Here is a 16999-nt window from a genome sequence, read left to right on the forward strand (position 1 = left end):
TGTGACTAATTCTCCGACAGAGCTGAGCGATAGTACATGTTAACGAAGTCAACCTAATCACCTTTTGTGTACCAGTACTACATGGCAACATGTTGCAAAGTACAGCAGGCAAGCTTGACCTACCTGCCAACACGTCAGCGCAGATATGATTCAGTATCCTGCTGAGATATAAAAACTGTGGATTGCAAATAATGAGCAAGTCCTTCATTTCTCAATGAAAAGCCGAGGTAAAAGCTGTTCATGCAGTTTAGAAATTGACTGTCATCCCATTGGGCCTTGAACTAAAGGGCATTTCGATTTGCAGGTTGGCACAGAAGAATGCTAAGCTATAATTTAGCATTATAAGCAGGAGCTTGCTTCCCTCTTCTCTCCTCTTGAAGCAGCAAAGAGGCCAGAAGCATCTTTTTTTCTGTGTTCAGCTAGTCAGAGTTTGTAATTTTGTGTAACTTTAATCTGCACATAGATTTATCTGTTGCATGTTGACATAAGAATAGAAAAATATGGTTTGAAAGCAGTTTGTTTGCACTGAGGTCAAAATTACAATCAGCCCTCCAGATTTGCAGGCTTAACATTTGCAGATTTGTTTCTTGATGGATTTGAATAATCTCAAAATCTCTCAGGATTTCCATCAGAATCTTTGTTTCTTTCACTAAAGTTTAAACCATTGGTGTGTCTGTTCCCTAAATCAAGATTTCCAATTGTTGTATGTGCTCTACATTAAAATGTAACTTCACAAGCTCTTTGTGCATGACCCTACTGCCCTCCATCCTCCCTTTACTTCTTAACCAAGAAGTCACTCCCTTCCAAACTAGGAACTTGAAGCTACTGTAATTGAAACATTTTGCTTCAGGCTCCAACCTGTTAGGAGAAAACTTATGCCTTACATAAAAGGAAGAATTTTCTTCCTGGTAAGTTGTGAAATAGCTCAACAGTGTCTACTGGAAAGTGGCACCAAAGCAGCATTCACCAGAAAAATAAAGTTATTTCACAGGAGTCAGCAACTCTCGATCTATTTGCTGGAAGTAAAAAGATTAGAACTATGGCCATGGGGCAGTGAAACAGTTCAAAGTAATGTCCCCAATACACCCTCAATATCACAGTCCCTAAACTCACTGCTGAAGTGCATTTGAATTACTGTACCACCTGAAAAAAAACTTTGAACACAGATTCAAAGTGCTTCTGGTGTCCTAGAAAAGGAGTTCCTTGCTTTTGAAGAGTTCATTGTTTCCTCCACCATGAGTTGAAGATTGGTTTGAGATAGGTGGAGATTGTTATCCTGCAGTGGTAAGCAATTCCATATACATTCCAAATAAATACCACCCTGGACAAATAAATACTGCCCTGATTCTCCCTTTGGGAGGTAGAGAAGGGTGGGGTACAAATATTTGAAATAAATAAAAAATAAATATTTTGTAACTGGAAGTTTCAAAACTGTGCTACCACGTATGTACTGCATTAAGATCACTCTGACCAGAAGGTCATGAGTTCGAAGTCAGCCCAGGTCAGAGTGAGCTTCTGGCCAATTTTGTGTAGCTTGTTGTCGACCTTTGCAACCCGAAAGACAGTTGCATCTGTCAAGTAGGAAAATTAGGTACCACCTATGTGTGGGGAGGCTAATTAACTAATTTATGAGGCCATAAAAAGACTCCAGCAAAAAGCACTCCAGCAAAGCATGTGGGGAATGTGGAAGTACTTCATCAGTGTCGCAGATGGACAATGAAAGCGACAGCTCCCCTGGCGGCCAGAAAAAGTTAAATAGCCTCTGTGTATGTCTATATACGTTGTATGTCTAATTGGCATTGAATGTTTGCCATATATGTGTACATTGTAATCCGCCCTGTGTCCCCTGCGGGGTGAGAAGGGCAGAATGTAAATGCTGTAAATAAATAAATAAATAAATAAATAAATAAATAAAATGCTCAGCCATTTAGGTCTCTAGATGTATTCAAATGGGTAATATTGTCCTTTACTATGTAATAGCATAAATGTACTAAACATTGGTGAAGCAGCCTGGATGACCTTTGGGTTGGCCCCTTTTTGTTCCACACATGTATTTAATATTTGCCCATCTCCATTAGAGAGCAGATGAAAGCAGGCAGAGAGTGGAATGGCAAATACCTGTGTGCTTTCAGTTTTAAGGCAGATGGCCTGGGCAAAGATAAAAGACAGGATTGAAAAGGATTAATTAGCATCGACCAGAGAGGAATGCAAAAGAGGGAAAGTAGTTCATTAATATTCATTCACATTTAACACGTGTTTCCATTCCCACTTATTCGTTTCTCAGGTGCAGAAGCGTTTCCATAAGCATTTGACTGGCTAAGAATTTGTGAAAAAGACATGAATATTCAAGAGAAGTTCAACTTCCATTCTACAATAGATCAAGTTAGGAGTCAATATGCTACATAAACAAGATTATCATGTTTATGTTTATGCAGAAAATAAAAATGTTGGGGCTTGTTGATATCTTAAACACTGAACCTTTGGCTCTGTGTGTGACACATTGCATTTTTGTTGTACTTTTGCATTGTCTACATGACAACAGCTCATAAGGTAGACCAGTATCTTGGGGATGGAAGAACTAAAACTGAAAGGTACAGATTACACAAGTCCTCTTAGTGTTATATGTGAGGGAGGACATGGAGCTCTGGGTTTGAAAATCTGTTTTTTCCTTGATGGCTTTTTTTTTCAATGTATATGTTGTTTTCCACTGAGAGAAGCAGTTTCAAAGCATCAAAGACAAACAAAATAAAAATCCATCATCATTGCAATGAAGGAAGGCAGAAATCAATGCAAGCGATGAACATATAGCATTACAATATGTCGTAAGTGACAATTTGAAAAAAAATACAACCGCAAATACAAAGAGTCGATTTATAATGGGTTTATCCATCTAGACTAATAATGTATAATCTGACATAGATATCATAGAGTTGGAAGAGACCTAATGGGCCATCCAGTCCAACCCTATTCTGCCAAGAAGCAGGAAAATTGCATTCAAAACACCCCCAACAGATGGCCTTCCAGCCTCTGCTTAAAAGCCTCCAAAGAAGGAGCCTCCACCACACTCCGGGACAGACAGTTCCACTGAACAGCTCTCACAGGAAGTTCTTCCTCATGTTCAGGTGGAATTTTCTTTCTTGTAGTTTGAAGCCATTGTTCTGTGTCCTAGTCTCTAGGGCAGCAGAAAACAAGCTTGCTCCCTCCTCCCTATGACTTCCTCTCACATACTTATACATGGCTATCATTTCTCCTCTCAGCCTTCTCTTCTTCAGGCTAAACATGCCCAGCTTTTTAAGCTGCTCCTTATAGGGCTTGTTTTCCAGACCCTTGATCATTTTAGTTGCCCTCCTCTGGATACATCCCAGCTTGTCAACATCTACCTTCAATTGTGGTGCCAAAGGTTCAGTGTTTAAGATATTCCAGATGTGGTCTAACCAAGGCAGAATAGAGGGGTAGCATGACTTCCCTGGATCGAGACACTATACTCCTATTCATGCAGCACAAAATCCAATTGGCTTTTTTAATCATCGCATCACATTGTTGGCTCGTGTTTAACTTGTTGTCCACGAGGACTCCAATATCTTTTTCACACGTACTGCTCTCGAGCCATGTGTCCCCCATTCTGTATCTTTGCATTTCATTTTTCTGCCTAACTGGCATTTTCCATACACCTGAACATACAAAGGCATTTTCCAAATACCTGAAATCCTCTGAGCTAAAGAGAAAGTTTTAAACTTGAACATATACGAAACATACCCTCATTAAGAAACTCATCATAAAAGTTGCCAGAATCGCCGCACATTGTGGTGATGCAGACAGTGCATGACAAGGGGCATGAGGAACTCATCACCCTGCATCACCCAACACACCCAAGAGAGTATCCCACGGGGAAAGAATCAACCAACCAGCTTCCCCTCATTGTTCCAGGTGGAACACAGGAAGCTTCCTGTGTTGCTGCCACAATGGCATGCTCCACTTAGCACAGACCCCCATTGGAAGTAGTTATGTGTCGTGTAATGCAAGCCGGCGAGCTCTGCACTTAAAGGGGTACCCAAGTAGAGCATGTCACCGATTTTTCCCCTATCTGATGAGGTCATAAGAGTGAACCTACACTGTAGAGTTGATGCAGTTTGACACCACTTTAACTGTCATGGTTAAATGGAGGAATCCCAGGATCTGTAATCTGGTGAGGCTCCAGCACACTGTGGCAGAGAAGGCTAAAGGCCAAGTAAAACTACAACTCTTTGTTTGTATTTGGCAAGAATATTGTTATCATTCAGAGTATTCTGATGAACGTATAAAATAATTCATGGTGCTGCGCAAGCACTGTTGAGAGCTGAAGAGGAATTGCTTGTTAAACTCTAGGCGGCAAAGCTAACTGCGGCATCTGATGGTAAATTTCAAAAACTGGGTCCATTCTGTCTTGTTTTAATTTGTCTTTTTTCCCCATAATGAGGCTACTGTTTTGGGAGCCAAGGAGTTTATGCTGCAATAAAACTGAAAATACAAGAAACTATCAAAATGATGTACTTGCTGACAGACAATGGAATAGAAAATGTTTTGTGGTTTACAACAGCAGCAATGACCTGGCTTTTTACTCCTTAAATGCATTTGCACAAAATATCTGTAAATGTGAAAACAGTAATAAGCAGAACAGTAGTAACACCTACTTCTGTGAGAAACTTTCTGAGCTTGGGAATGTATATACTGAGCTTTTCTGAAGGTACAGATTTCTATTTATTTTTGCAGGTAATAGAGGGCCCTTCCACACAGCCATATAACCCAGAATAGCAAGACAGATAATCCACAATATCTGCTTTGAACTGGGTTATACCATTGCCTTCTCGACAGATCTAACATGAGGTGACTGAATCAATTAATTTGTTGTACTACTGGTTGAGTCTTTCGTTTCTAGAAATCAAAAATACTCGCAAATCCAAAACTCTGACACTAGCTGTTTGCTTTGGTCTCTGGGGAACGGGGATAAAACCCCGAAATAATAATAATAATTGTCACACATCCATCGCCCCTCAAGATTTTCTTCATGTAGACCTGATGGGGGGAAAAGAAGAGGGAGAAGTAGGGGAGTAATGCACTTATAAATGTGCTGATCCCCTGGAAAGCATTGGGTTTTTTTTACAGAGGACTTGTGTAATTTAAGTCCTAAGGTAAAAGTTTTCCCCTGACATTAAGTCCAGTCATGTCCAAATGTGGGGGTTGGTTCTCATCTCCATTTCTAAGCCAAAGAGCTGGCATTATCCATAGACACCTCAAAGGTCATGTGGTCGGCATGACTGCATGGAGCACCATTACCTTCCCGCCAGAGCAGTACCTATTGATCTACTCACATTTGCATGTTTTTGAAATACTAGATTGGCAGAAGCTGGGGCTAACAGCAGGAGCTCATGGTGCTCCTTGGATATGAACCTGCAACCTTTCGGTTAGCAAGTTCAGCAGCTCAGCAGTTTAACCCATGGCACCACCAGGGACTCCTGGTGAAGTCCTACTCCTCCTCTTTCCTTTGTCAGGGCTTCTGAGGAAAAGCTCAGGAACTGGGTGTGTATCTAGCCCCACTTTCCTCTGATCTCTCATTCACCATGTACATGTAAATACAAGTATTCCAAAATTTACAAAAATCCAAAATTTGAAAAATATCTGGTCCCATGCATTTTGGATAAGAGAGATTCAATCTGATCCTGGTCTGCCATGTCCTAGATATGACTCTGATCGCAGGAATTCTGATAGAGAGCTACCCATCCTGCTGCCCAAGGGTTTCCTCATCTGAATGAGCTCTAGTGATAGGCAGATTGCCAGAACCATTCAGGATTTCTCTTTGATCCATTAGTTACCATTAATCTTATTAATAACTGGCCCCATAGATGGTGTTTACTACTACCCAGCATTAATGTTGTGTGACTTCATCATTAATACAGAGGTGGCTGTCATTAGGAACAGTTCAAATCATCCAAGGCAACCATATGTTTGTGGCCCAAAATAAGGTGAAATATGGACAAACTCCTAACAATGAGGTGAGTTCAGCAGAGGGAAATGCGGTGAAAGTCAAAATGATCTCACTGCAATGTGTGTGATATGTGTGGCACTGACAGCATCACTTCAGGGTCAATGCAGACTGGGAAAATGTGCCAAACAGACATTTTTTGTCAGTGCAGACAGGCCCCAGGAGTGCCTTTGTTTGCTGCACTACCTCACTCCTGCACATAGCAATGTAGATTTATCCCATTTAAAGTATTAAAGTATTGGGTTTGTCCTTAGAAAATGTTCAGAAACTGCAGTTAGTGCAAAATGTGCTGGCCACACTGCTCACATAGATTTGGATCAATGGCACTGACTGCTATTGTGTTTCTGGGCACAATCAAAAGTGTTAGTTCACACCTATGAAGTCTTCATTTAGGATACTTGACAAGCTGCTTCCTCCTGTATGAACTTGTCCACAGCTTAAAATATTTTGCTAATGTCATTTTGAAAATCTGATCGCTGAGACAGGCTAGGCTAGTGGGAACATGAGACAGGGCTTTCTACATGGCGTCATTCCAATGAGGTAACTCATTAATTTTCAAAATTGTTTTAAAGGTTTAATTGGCAAGTTATTTAAGGAGCCCTTTCAGTGCTGAAAGACAACTGAAGAAATTGTTTCACAAATAAAGAGAACACCTCTGCAGCTGTCAACACATCAAACGGCACAGAAAAATGTGGGAAAGCCCCTTGCAAAATACTGTAAAGTAGACTATAAGAAAAGCATTTTCATGTACCTGTCCTTGAGCATCAATCAAAATCGCATCCAGCATTCCTGTGGGGTCACATATTTAGAGTTACCCAATTTTATCTCTACTATGGCACAAAGCAGATTAGGCTGGGATATTTATGAATTGTATTGGCTATCTCGGTGACAAAGGAGATTATATGGTATGTACTCAGAGATAGTAAGTTTACGGAATACATTTCGGTTATGGATAGCACTGCCAGGTATGTTTTTGTATGTGTATACACACACACACACACACACACACACACATATATATACATACATATATGGGACAGGCATGTAGCCAGGGGGGGGCTCGGGGGGCTTCAGCCCCCCCCCCCCGAAATTTTCATGGTGGTTCGCGAAAAGGCCTTATTGGTGCATTTTTTAAACTGTTATGTTTATTCATATCATGATCTGATCACCATACTCAATATATCCCATATGCATTGGGGGTGTTGGGGTAATGATACAAAAGGTTTGCTAGGCTAGACCCTCTTTCACTCAGACTCAGCCCCCCCCCGAAACTCAGCCCCCCCCGAAACCCCCCCTGAAAAAAAATCAGCCCCCCCCCCCGAAACGAAATCCTGGCTACGGGCCTGATATGGGATGTAGAGAGCTAGTGGGCTATAGTCATTTCAGTGTTGGACTACGATCCTAGGGTTCAAATCTTGGTTGAGCCATGGAAAAAACTAGGTAATCTTGGGCAAGTCATACTCTCTCAGTCTCAGAGGAAAACAATGGCAAAATAAAGAGAACACCTCTGCAGCTGTCAACACATCAAAGAGCACAGAAAAATGTGGGAAAGCCCCTTGCAAAATATTTAAACAAATCTTTCCAGGAAAACCCCATAATAGGGTCACCTTAGGATTACTATAAATCTGAAGCAACTTGAATGTACACAACAGCAACATAACTTTTATTAAATAATGCTATTTTGGAGTGTATATCATGTAATCCAGTATTTTAGCAATTAAATCAAAGAACTGCGTCAAAGAACCAAGATATGCCAATCTGTCAATGAGATCTATGAGTCAAAAAGAAGATGGGCAGGGCATATAGCACGAACAAGAGATAACCGTTGAACATGGTGACTAACGAATTGGATACCAAGAGACCACAAGTGGAAAACTAAAGCACAGGATCGTATATTTTGGCAAATGGTAGATTTGCATGAAGTCCAAAAGAAAGGATCATTGGCAAATAGAATAGAATAGAATAGAATCATGCAGTTCAAGGATGTGTTAATTTCATAAAGAATTGCATGGATCACTGAAATCAATACTTTCATTCAGCATTTAGCTAGAACACATTTAATAGCCAAGTCCTGATTATCCACCCAACACAGCATTTTGCATTAAAAACAAACAAACAAATAAATGCACATTTGAAATGGCTTGACTGCTGTGGTTTAATAGTATAGGCTTCTCAAATCTGGAATAGTTCTTTCAACTTGCATTTCAAAATTCAGCAAAGACAATTCAAGCCTAAAAACAATACATTGTTTAATCATGTGTTAATGTCACCAAAAATTTGAGAACTATAGTTCATTATAATTTTCTGATGGAAATATTGATTGAGATGAGCTCTATCCCCACCCAGGACGACTTGGGCTAAAGTTGATGCTCAATGAAGTGTAAGACAGATGAATCATGATTCTTTCTCCCTTCTATCCCTTCCCTAGAATGATAATGTAGGTGGACAATGACTAATTTTGGAGAGAGAAAGCTTACCCAGACACATTGATTTCAGGTCAAATCACACTTCCTTCTCCTTAGCCAATTTAACTTAATTGTTGCTTCAGTTGTGCTGACCTTAACTCCTAAATCCACGTGTTTCAGATTGGAAGGGGAGATGAAGTTATCCATTCTCCAAACTCTACTTTCACTTTGGTATTTTCTTATAAAATAATATGTTGTCCATTCTACATGACAGAGTGTAAATAGCAAATAAAATATCCCAAAGTTGAGATGTCATGCTTCTTTCTGTCTTTTTTTATAGCAAACACAAGAGACCAGAAGCAAATGCAGTATAAAGTCTGTCTTAAGTTACTAACTCCAGTTCCCCATAGCATTTTCTCCCATCCACAGAACAATCAATTGATATTCCGTGTTAACTTGGCACACTTTGATTTTTTTTTTTTGAACTCTTATAGTGTCTACTTACTTCCATTTGTCTCTCCACCCCCAAATATGGGTTAGGGATCTGATATACAATGCCAACTTAATCCAAAAAGGTAATTTCTTTATTTCCTCAGAAAGTCCTTATTTCCTCGCATTTGTTCAAGGCAGACTTGTAAAAGCAACATCGAGGCAACTACACCAAGACCACTAGAATATGGCTATATGTGTATATCCCATTTCTGGACTTTTTTTCTGCAGTCAGCTTCAAGAAAGGTTTACAATGCCTTCAAGATAATGACACACTGATGGAAGAGTTTGACTTGTGATAGAAAAAGATTACACCTGCAGAAAAACCATAAAATGCACTGGATTTTCTCTGAGATAGTTTTTTCCGAATATGAAGGAACTTCTTCAGATTTCTGAAACATTGCCAATGTTAACAGCTACAAATGAATGACTGTTTTCAACTCTTAAATATTTGAAAACATGCATAAGAAGGACAATGGGGCAAGAAAGACTGACTGAACTTGAACTCTTGAGTGTCCACCAAAGTTTATCAGTGGAGTCTGGTTACTGTCAAAGTGTATTAATACAGTTTTCAAGTGTTTCCAACAGGCATTGTGGTATTCTTTTGTAACCACTAAATTACCAATTAAGAGTCATTTTTCAGGGCTTTTTGGACTTGAAACTTTATAGCTAAAATAGAAATTTGATTTAATTCTGTCTATATAAAATATAGAATGAGCCATAGAATTTAAATTATTTTGTGATATGGGTCTACTCTTAATCATTCACTAAAAAATAAACATTGTTTCACACACAGACACACACATTTTTTTCTGCCTACAGGCCTGGTTGCATATCCTAAGGAACATGATGTTTACCCGAAGTTTCCTGTTACTTCCTGTTGTTCATGGGCTCCTAACCTCTTGCCAAATATTTCAATCTGTGCAGCCCTGCAACAAAATGCTACAAGGCAGCATAGCTCTGTTCAGAGTCCCAGTCTCTCTAGCATTCAGTATTTGGGAATCCTCTCTCCATCAAGTACTCAATTTCAGTTTCATTCAATATGAATTTCTATTTAAAAAATCTATGTGAAATCCCCGAATCCTATGAAATGGGGGGAAAGATCCATATCTGTCATCTATCTATCTATCTATCTATCTATCTATCTATCATAATGTATGGGCGATAAAGTGATGGTTATCAGCTCTGTTCATTCTTCAATATGTTCATTCAATAGGCATAAAGGACCACAAAACTGGCGCCTTTACAGAATGACTTTGCTCATGTGGAAAGCAATGCATCTAAAGTGAGCCTCCTTCATGGAAGAGGCTCTTCATGGATTCAGAACCTGGATTTTCCTGAATTCTGGCTCACTTTGGGAGCCTCCAAGGATGCAAAAGTCTTTGTTGGTCAGACCCATGTTTTTTTATACAAGCAAAATAATGTTTAGTTTGAAAGAGAAAGCTAGGACACTCTTTTCCTGATGTGCCGAATGCCTGAAAATGGTTGAATAAGATGAGAGTGACCTGAAGGAACAAACTGGCTGCAAAGGCCTGAATCTGTACTATTTCTTTTTGTGTTCATCTGGAGCAAAAAAAGGGGTGATGTGAAAATTCAGAATTGCAACAGTATTGATGCATCATGGAGTGGTTGCTGATGTTAAAGAATATTATTTGCTTTTTGAAATTGTTCTGCTCCTCTTAGAATTGCTCAGCAATAAAATCTCCTTCTGTAGAGGTTTTGAAATAGAGGTTGGATGGCCATCTATCAGATTTGATTGTGTATTTCTGCATGGCAGGGGTTGGACTGGATCGCCCTTATAGTCTCTTCCAAATTTATGATTCATATGCCTATCCCAAACCTTTATATTTTTCCATTTATGCAGGAACCTTCAGTTGGATCCCTCAAAATAAAATTGTAGGAGGCAAAGCAGTGGGAGATGAACTGAACATATAAAATGTTAACAACTGCTTGGGGCACAGGATAAATATGACTCCAGAATGATGTGCAAAGTATGTTCACACATTTCTACTTACTTTTCACCCTTCATCTTAGTAAGAAGAACATACATAATTAAAAGAATGGGCAAACAAAAGCTATTTCCTTCCATCTTTCTCTAAAATGATCTCACAATCTCAATCTTTCTTGACAAACACTGTATTCCCATATTTAATTCCTACATTGCTAAAGGCTTAGTGTTAAATTTATCCAAGCCATGGTGGATATGGGATTCAGTGACTTAGAATCATAAACAGACTTTCCAAGTTCAGTATTCTGGTAAGGTTTAGTATCCCTTATCCAAAATGTTTGGAATCAGAAGTGTTTTCAATTTTTTTTGTAATTTTGGAATACCTGTATTTGCATATATTGTATAATGGGCTATATTAGATATGGGATCCAAGTCTAAACACAAAATTCACTTTTGATTCACATACACCTTATACACATAGTCCAAAGGAGTAATTTTAAACAGCATTTTAAGTAATTTTGTGCATAAAAAAAGTCTGTGTACATCAAATAATCAGAAAGCAAAAGTGCCCCCAACTCAGCCACCCATGTGGATAATTAGGCCGCTCTGAGTCCCCCTTGTGGGGAGAAGGGTGGGATAGAAATATACGAAATAATAATAAATGATAATAATAATTTTGGATTTTGGAGTATTTCAGATTTTGGAGTATTTTGGATAAAGGCTACTCAACCTGTAGTAGCCCAAGTAATCAAGTTATGGACTGCAGTGGTCAAATCCATATTCTGTAGGACGGAGAGCAACAAGCTCTTCAGGTAAAACTATCCAAAATTCAGTAAGAACAAGGAAAATTATACTGCTTATGCTCTTCTGAAAGTTATCTGAAAGTCCAAGGCTGAGAATATATCATCTCAAGGATCTACATTTGTGAGGCTTGCAATGCATCTTTTGCCAGTTTACACATACATGTTCAGCACTATAGTAACCGATGAAGACTTAGAAGCATGAATGCAGTACCATATCACCAGCTTTCATATAGATTACAACAAAACACAGTGCCTTTTAAACAGAGCCATTTCAGTCTACACACTGACTGGGAATATTTGACCAGGTCATGAAAATGAAGGAAGTATATTTGGCAGAGCTATGAATTTGAACGTATCCAGCTGTAGTCAGTGTGAACTATGGCAGGTCACAAACACTGATCCCTGGAAAAACTTGTTATTCAAGTCTACAGTAAAAGGATTGTGCTCCCTGACTGGCTAACAGGCATAATGTCATCAGTCCTCACTGGATAAGTTCTCCAACTGTTTTTCAAACAGAAATGTCTTTCAAAAACAAAGAATGAATGTATAGGTGTATACATTAACCAATCAAGTAGATGAGCTCCTTAAACAGAAAATCTGGTATCCGAGGCAGAAATAACATGGAAAGAATAAAAACAGGCTCATCCAGCATGAATAATCAATAATAGTTCAACATGTTTCATCTTATTTTTTTGTTCCAAATTAACAATATGCACATGTGTAATGAAACAATCAAGTCAGATAAGCTTTGCAAAAGCAGATTACTGTCTCTGATTCAAATCTGCACTCATCCATGGAAAACCACTGGGTGACTTTGGGCAAATCACGCTTTCTTGGTCTCAGAGGAAGGAAAAGGAAAACCTTCTGACAATAAATATTTCTTAGAAAACCCTGCAATAGGCTTTCCTTGGAGTCACCATAAGTCAGAAATGACTTGAAGGCACATAACAATAGCAACAGCAACAACTAAGAACTTTCCTCAACATCCTTTGAAGTAATAGTGGCTAGATAAAATACATACTGAAATGCTGATGTTCAAAGCAAGTTGTCAACTCCAGTTGACTAGGAACATTGCTTAAAAAATGCCACAGCCTCACAATTTTTCTTTATGTTATAGATGTTGAGCCCTTCCCAACCAATGAGTGCATATCTGCAAAACAAAGATGTATAATCATCCCTCCATGGATAAAGACATTGCTTCTTCTTTTCTTTTTACCTGAGGGAACACCTCTCTATAACTATGGTCAACTTCTGCTGAAAGCTGATCATGATTGCATTGGAGGATCTAGAGATTCCTAGGGAGATGTTCTCTTCAGAAATCTCCAAATCCTCTAGTGTGAGTAGAGGAAATTGACCACAGAATCATGCTGGAGGACCTAGAGATTCCTAGAAAGAACACTTTAATAAAATCTGTGAATAATCAAATCCACAAAAGTCAAAACCACAAATATGGAGGGACAACTGTACAGTGTACACATATCTCCCAATGACTTAAGACAATAGTTTTGTGGGGTTTTTCTTGTTCCAAATTTTAATGCCTTCCCCAGTAAATTCTATCTAGCCTCATACTTCCTTTCCTTGTCTTATTAATCTAATTTTTCATTTTCTTTTTTTTAAAACTCTTTCAGGAGTCTTTAGTGGAAAAATGCCATTGATCTGTGGACTAAAGAGATTGTGGGGCTCCACTGAATAATAATAACTGGAGAAGCTTGTCTGTGCTTATGCCCAAATCCAAGACTTAGTGGACCCAACTACTGGCCAATAACCAGGTCACTCAGTTTACTTGCTGGGTATATCTGGAATGAGTTTCCATATATACTAATATTGTGCTATGCTAATAATATAATATATTGTATATACATATAACTTGTAAGCTGTTCTGGGTCCCCTTTGGGGAGAAAAGGACAGGATATAACTGCCATAAATAAATAAATATAGTCAGAAGCCATCACATGGACATGATCATGTTTTCCCACACTGTGAGATCCTCCAAGGTAACCTCTGGTCAGGACATATGGAGGCACAGGACCCATCTATCCAAACTGGATTCATTCCCCATGCTAAAAGCACAAGAAGAGATGGGAGCCAGGCACACACCTTGAACGATGGAGGGAGCTACGAGAGAAGGACTACACACACACACAGTTCCTGGAGTGAACCCTTTGCTTGGCTCCTGCCATGAATATTTGCTTGGCTTGACTTTCTCCAGAACCCACAAAAACTGTGTAGAATCCTAGGAAAGAAGAAGGTGGTGGTGCAAGAAAAATGGCGCTCACCACAAGCTGTAAGCAACACCACCCAAACTGGGAAATGCTGTTATTTCTTGCTACAACTGCAGTGACTTCATTGTGTTTGAACATTTCTTTAAAAAAATACAGTTGCTATTGGTTGCTTTCATCTTTTGAAATCATGCTATCTAATAAAAAAAAAGCTAATATAATATTCACAGTTCACTCTGCCTTGCCTCATTCGGCTTTTCAAACAAGGCTCCAATTTTATTTAAGCTTTTATTGTGAGTTGAAATATTTTCCCCACGTCTTCACCATTTTCTTCAGTTTATTAAAAACCATTTCTGTTTACTTTGATTACGTGTGTATTTGACAGTTTCTTTTTTCCTTCTTCCCTTAATTGCTTTGACTCATATTACTATATTTACTATTCTTTTGTATGCTTAGATACAATTGCAGGTCATTATGATTTTGTTTTGTGTGCCAAAAATGCCATAATCTCATAAAACACAAAGAAATATGTTGGAAAAGTTGAAATAACCACCTGCTTCTTGATCTTTCTAACTTGAGATGCCGGGAATTGAACCTGGAAACTTCTGCATGCAAAGCCAGTATTTTAGGGTAGAATTACAATCCCTTACCCTAAACTCTTTGTATCATTTGAGATATATATATATATAAAATGATAGAGATAGAGAGAATGCAGTAGACACAGACTTGAACATCAACCTTACACGTAAATATTGATTACATTTACCTCTTTTGTGTCCGTGAAGAATCCTTCAAAACAGGAAAGTGAGGAAAAGTGAAGTCGTCTTTCCCATCACAGCTTTTTCATACAACTCTGTGGGTGGTACATGAAAAAAATGGCAACATTAGAAAAGAAGCAAGCTCTGTCTCTCAAGGACAGCACACACTACAGCATGCCAATGGATATTACGTCTATAGCTACACGCACATCCTATGAACACAGAAAATGTTTTGAAAAATCATCCATGTACCTAGTAATGCTGCCCATCTGTAATAAGAGGTTTAGTATTTAGCTTCTCTTGGAAACAGATAATTCCTTGTAGCCATGCAACCTGTTATAGAAAGGGAAGAGAATGTTCTGTGCTGGGTCTAATGCCATTTCTGTAAATCATGTTAATATAAATGTGAAGGGCTATGTGACTGACAGCATTTCTTCGCTCATAGCTGCAGCTGTATCTTTTCAGCACTCAAACATCCTAGTTTAAAAACAGTCCCAGTTTGGAGGGACTCTGCCAAACATCAGTGGTGATCCTTGGGCAAAACTTTAGTGACTTGCTCAAACTAGCCTCAAACTCCAGACTCACCTGGAATAGAAATATGTCTGTTTTCATAGCACACAGCTGCTTCCAGTGAACATCACAGTTTATTGTTTATTTGTTGTTTGGTTGGTTTAAACCTGCTTTGCCCCACTTCAGGCAAAGTTGGGGATTTTCTAGAGTTTGGTCTCCACCAATCTCTTTCTTCTTAGTACTATTTTGAAGTTTGTGGAATGGCTCAAACAAAGGACTGTAGAATGAATGCAGTTTAATATCACATTAGCTGCCATACTGAATGCTGTTGAATCTTGGGAGTTGAAGTTTGATAAAGCATCAGCACTATTTGGCAGAGGAAGTTAAAGATGATTTAAAACTATAATTGTCATGATTTCTTAGCATTGAGCCATTGCAATTAAGGTGGAGTCAAACCACATTCATTCTACAGTACAGATACACTCTTCACATGGGGCATTGTTGCCCCATTTTGCCATTTTGTTTCATGGTAAGGATGGGGCCTGTTGTGTACCATCACATGACGCACAGCAGGCCCTGCCCAAGATTAACGAATGGGTATGTCTTAAGTCCTAAATAAATCAACAACAGCAGAATACATTGAGCATCCAAAATTGAAAATACCCCAAAATCCAAAATTGTCCACATGGGTGGCAGAGATAACAGCACCTTTATTTTCTAATGGTTCAGTATACACAAACCTTGTTTCAGGCGCAAAATTATTTGAAAACATTACCTTCTGTATATACGGTATATGTGAAACTTAAATGAATGTCATGTTTAGACTTGGGTCACATCTCCCTTATGTATGTGTATGTAGATAAAGGATTATTATATTTTTAAAAAATCTGAAATCCAAAACACTTCAGGCTAAGGGATACTCAAACTGCATCAACCGTCCCTATAGCTTACTTTTATTTTGAGATTTTGAACAGCATGACAATGTCTTAAGGAAAAAAAATCTCAGGTACCAAAGCTGGGAAGACTTTTTTGTGAAATGTTGGAGACAAACTGCCAGGCAAAACACATATTATTTGATGAGAAGGACCAATGGCTTAGAAGAAGACATCTATTTCTTACTGATCATAGTGATTTCCAGTGTTAGGGAACAGAATACTTCTTTGCCAGTGACGGATGATTCAACTATATGTTCCCTGGGGAGGAGAAAGGAATAAAACCCTGTGTAATATATGTGATATACTTTTTCAGATTGTATTTGATGGGCTTGGCCTCATGTTAGCCACCCCAAGTCCCTTCGGGGAGATGGTGGCGAGGTATAAATAAAGTTATTATTATTATTATTATTATTATTATTATTATTATTATTATTATATGGGATATTAATATATTTTGAACAAGATATAAGAAGCTTGCAGCATGTCTCAATAAACCGAAAAAAATACTCATGTGCCTAATTATTCTATCCTTTCTGGAAACAAAAACAGTCTAGTTACAGCTGAAGAGGAGGACATCAGCCACTGTCAATAAGAAAAGGGCATGGCATTAAGAATCCGTGTCAGATTTTGCAAGTTTGTGTTTGAGGCAGAAGAATCCTAACAATGGCAATAAGAGTTTAACCAATTATGTTTGCCATCCAGTTATGAAGGGTTTGTAGTTCCAGTTCAAAGCATATAATAGCACATCCTCCAGCTGTCCTGATTTGGCAGAAACAGTCCCAATTAATGCTCTGTCATCCCACTACTTTCAGCTACTTCTAACATGTACCAGATCCCCCCTTTGCCTTTGGCTTTCTGTTCCCTCCCCTAGTATTGCCATAACTGAGAAATTAAAATATCACAAAAGGAGACA

General features: G+C 38.7%; 1 protein-coding gene across 2 annotated transcripts in view; it reads right to left on the bottom strand.

Annotated features, from left to right (window-relative positions):
* RAB27B (RAB27B, member RAS oncogene family) overlaps positions 1-16999 on the bottom strand; it is a 122932-nt gene that overhangs the window by 48363 nt on the left and 57570 nt on the right. For both annotated transcript variants that reach the window (XM_060761277.2, XM_060761278.2), the window contains exon 3: positions 14650-14736. The gene's annotated coding sequence lies outside the window, so the exon portion shown is untranslated. The remainder of the gene's footprint in view (positions 1-14649; positions 14737-16999) is intronic.

This window comes from Anolis sagrei, chromosome 2 (genome assembly GCF_037176765.1).
Source record: "Anolis sagrei isolate rAnoSag1 chromosome 2, rAnoSag1.mat, whole genome shotgun sequence".
In the NCBI taxonomy this organism is placed as follows: Eukaryota; Metazoa; Chordata; class Lepidosauria; order Squamata; family Dactyloidae; genus Anolis; species Anolis sagrei.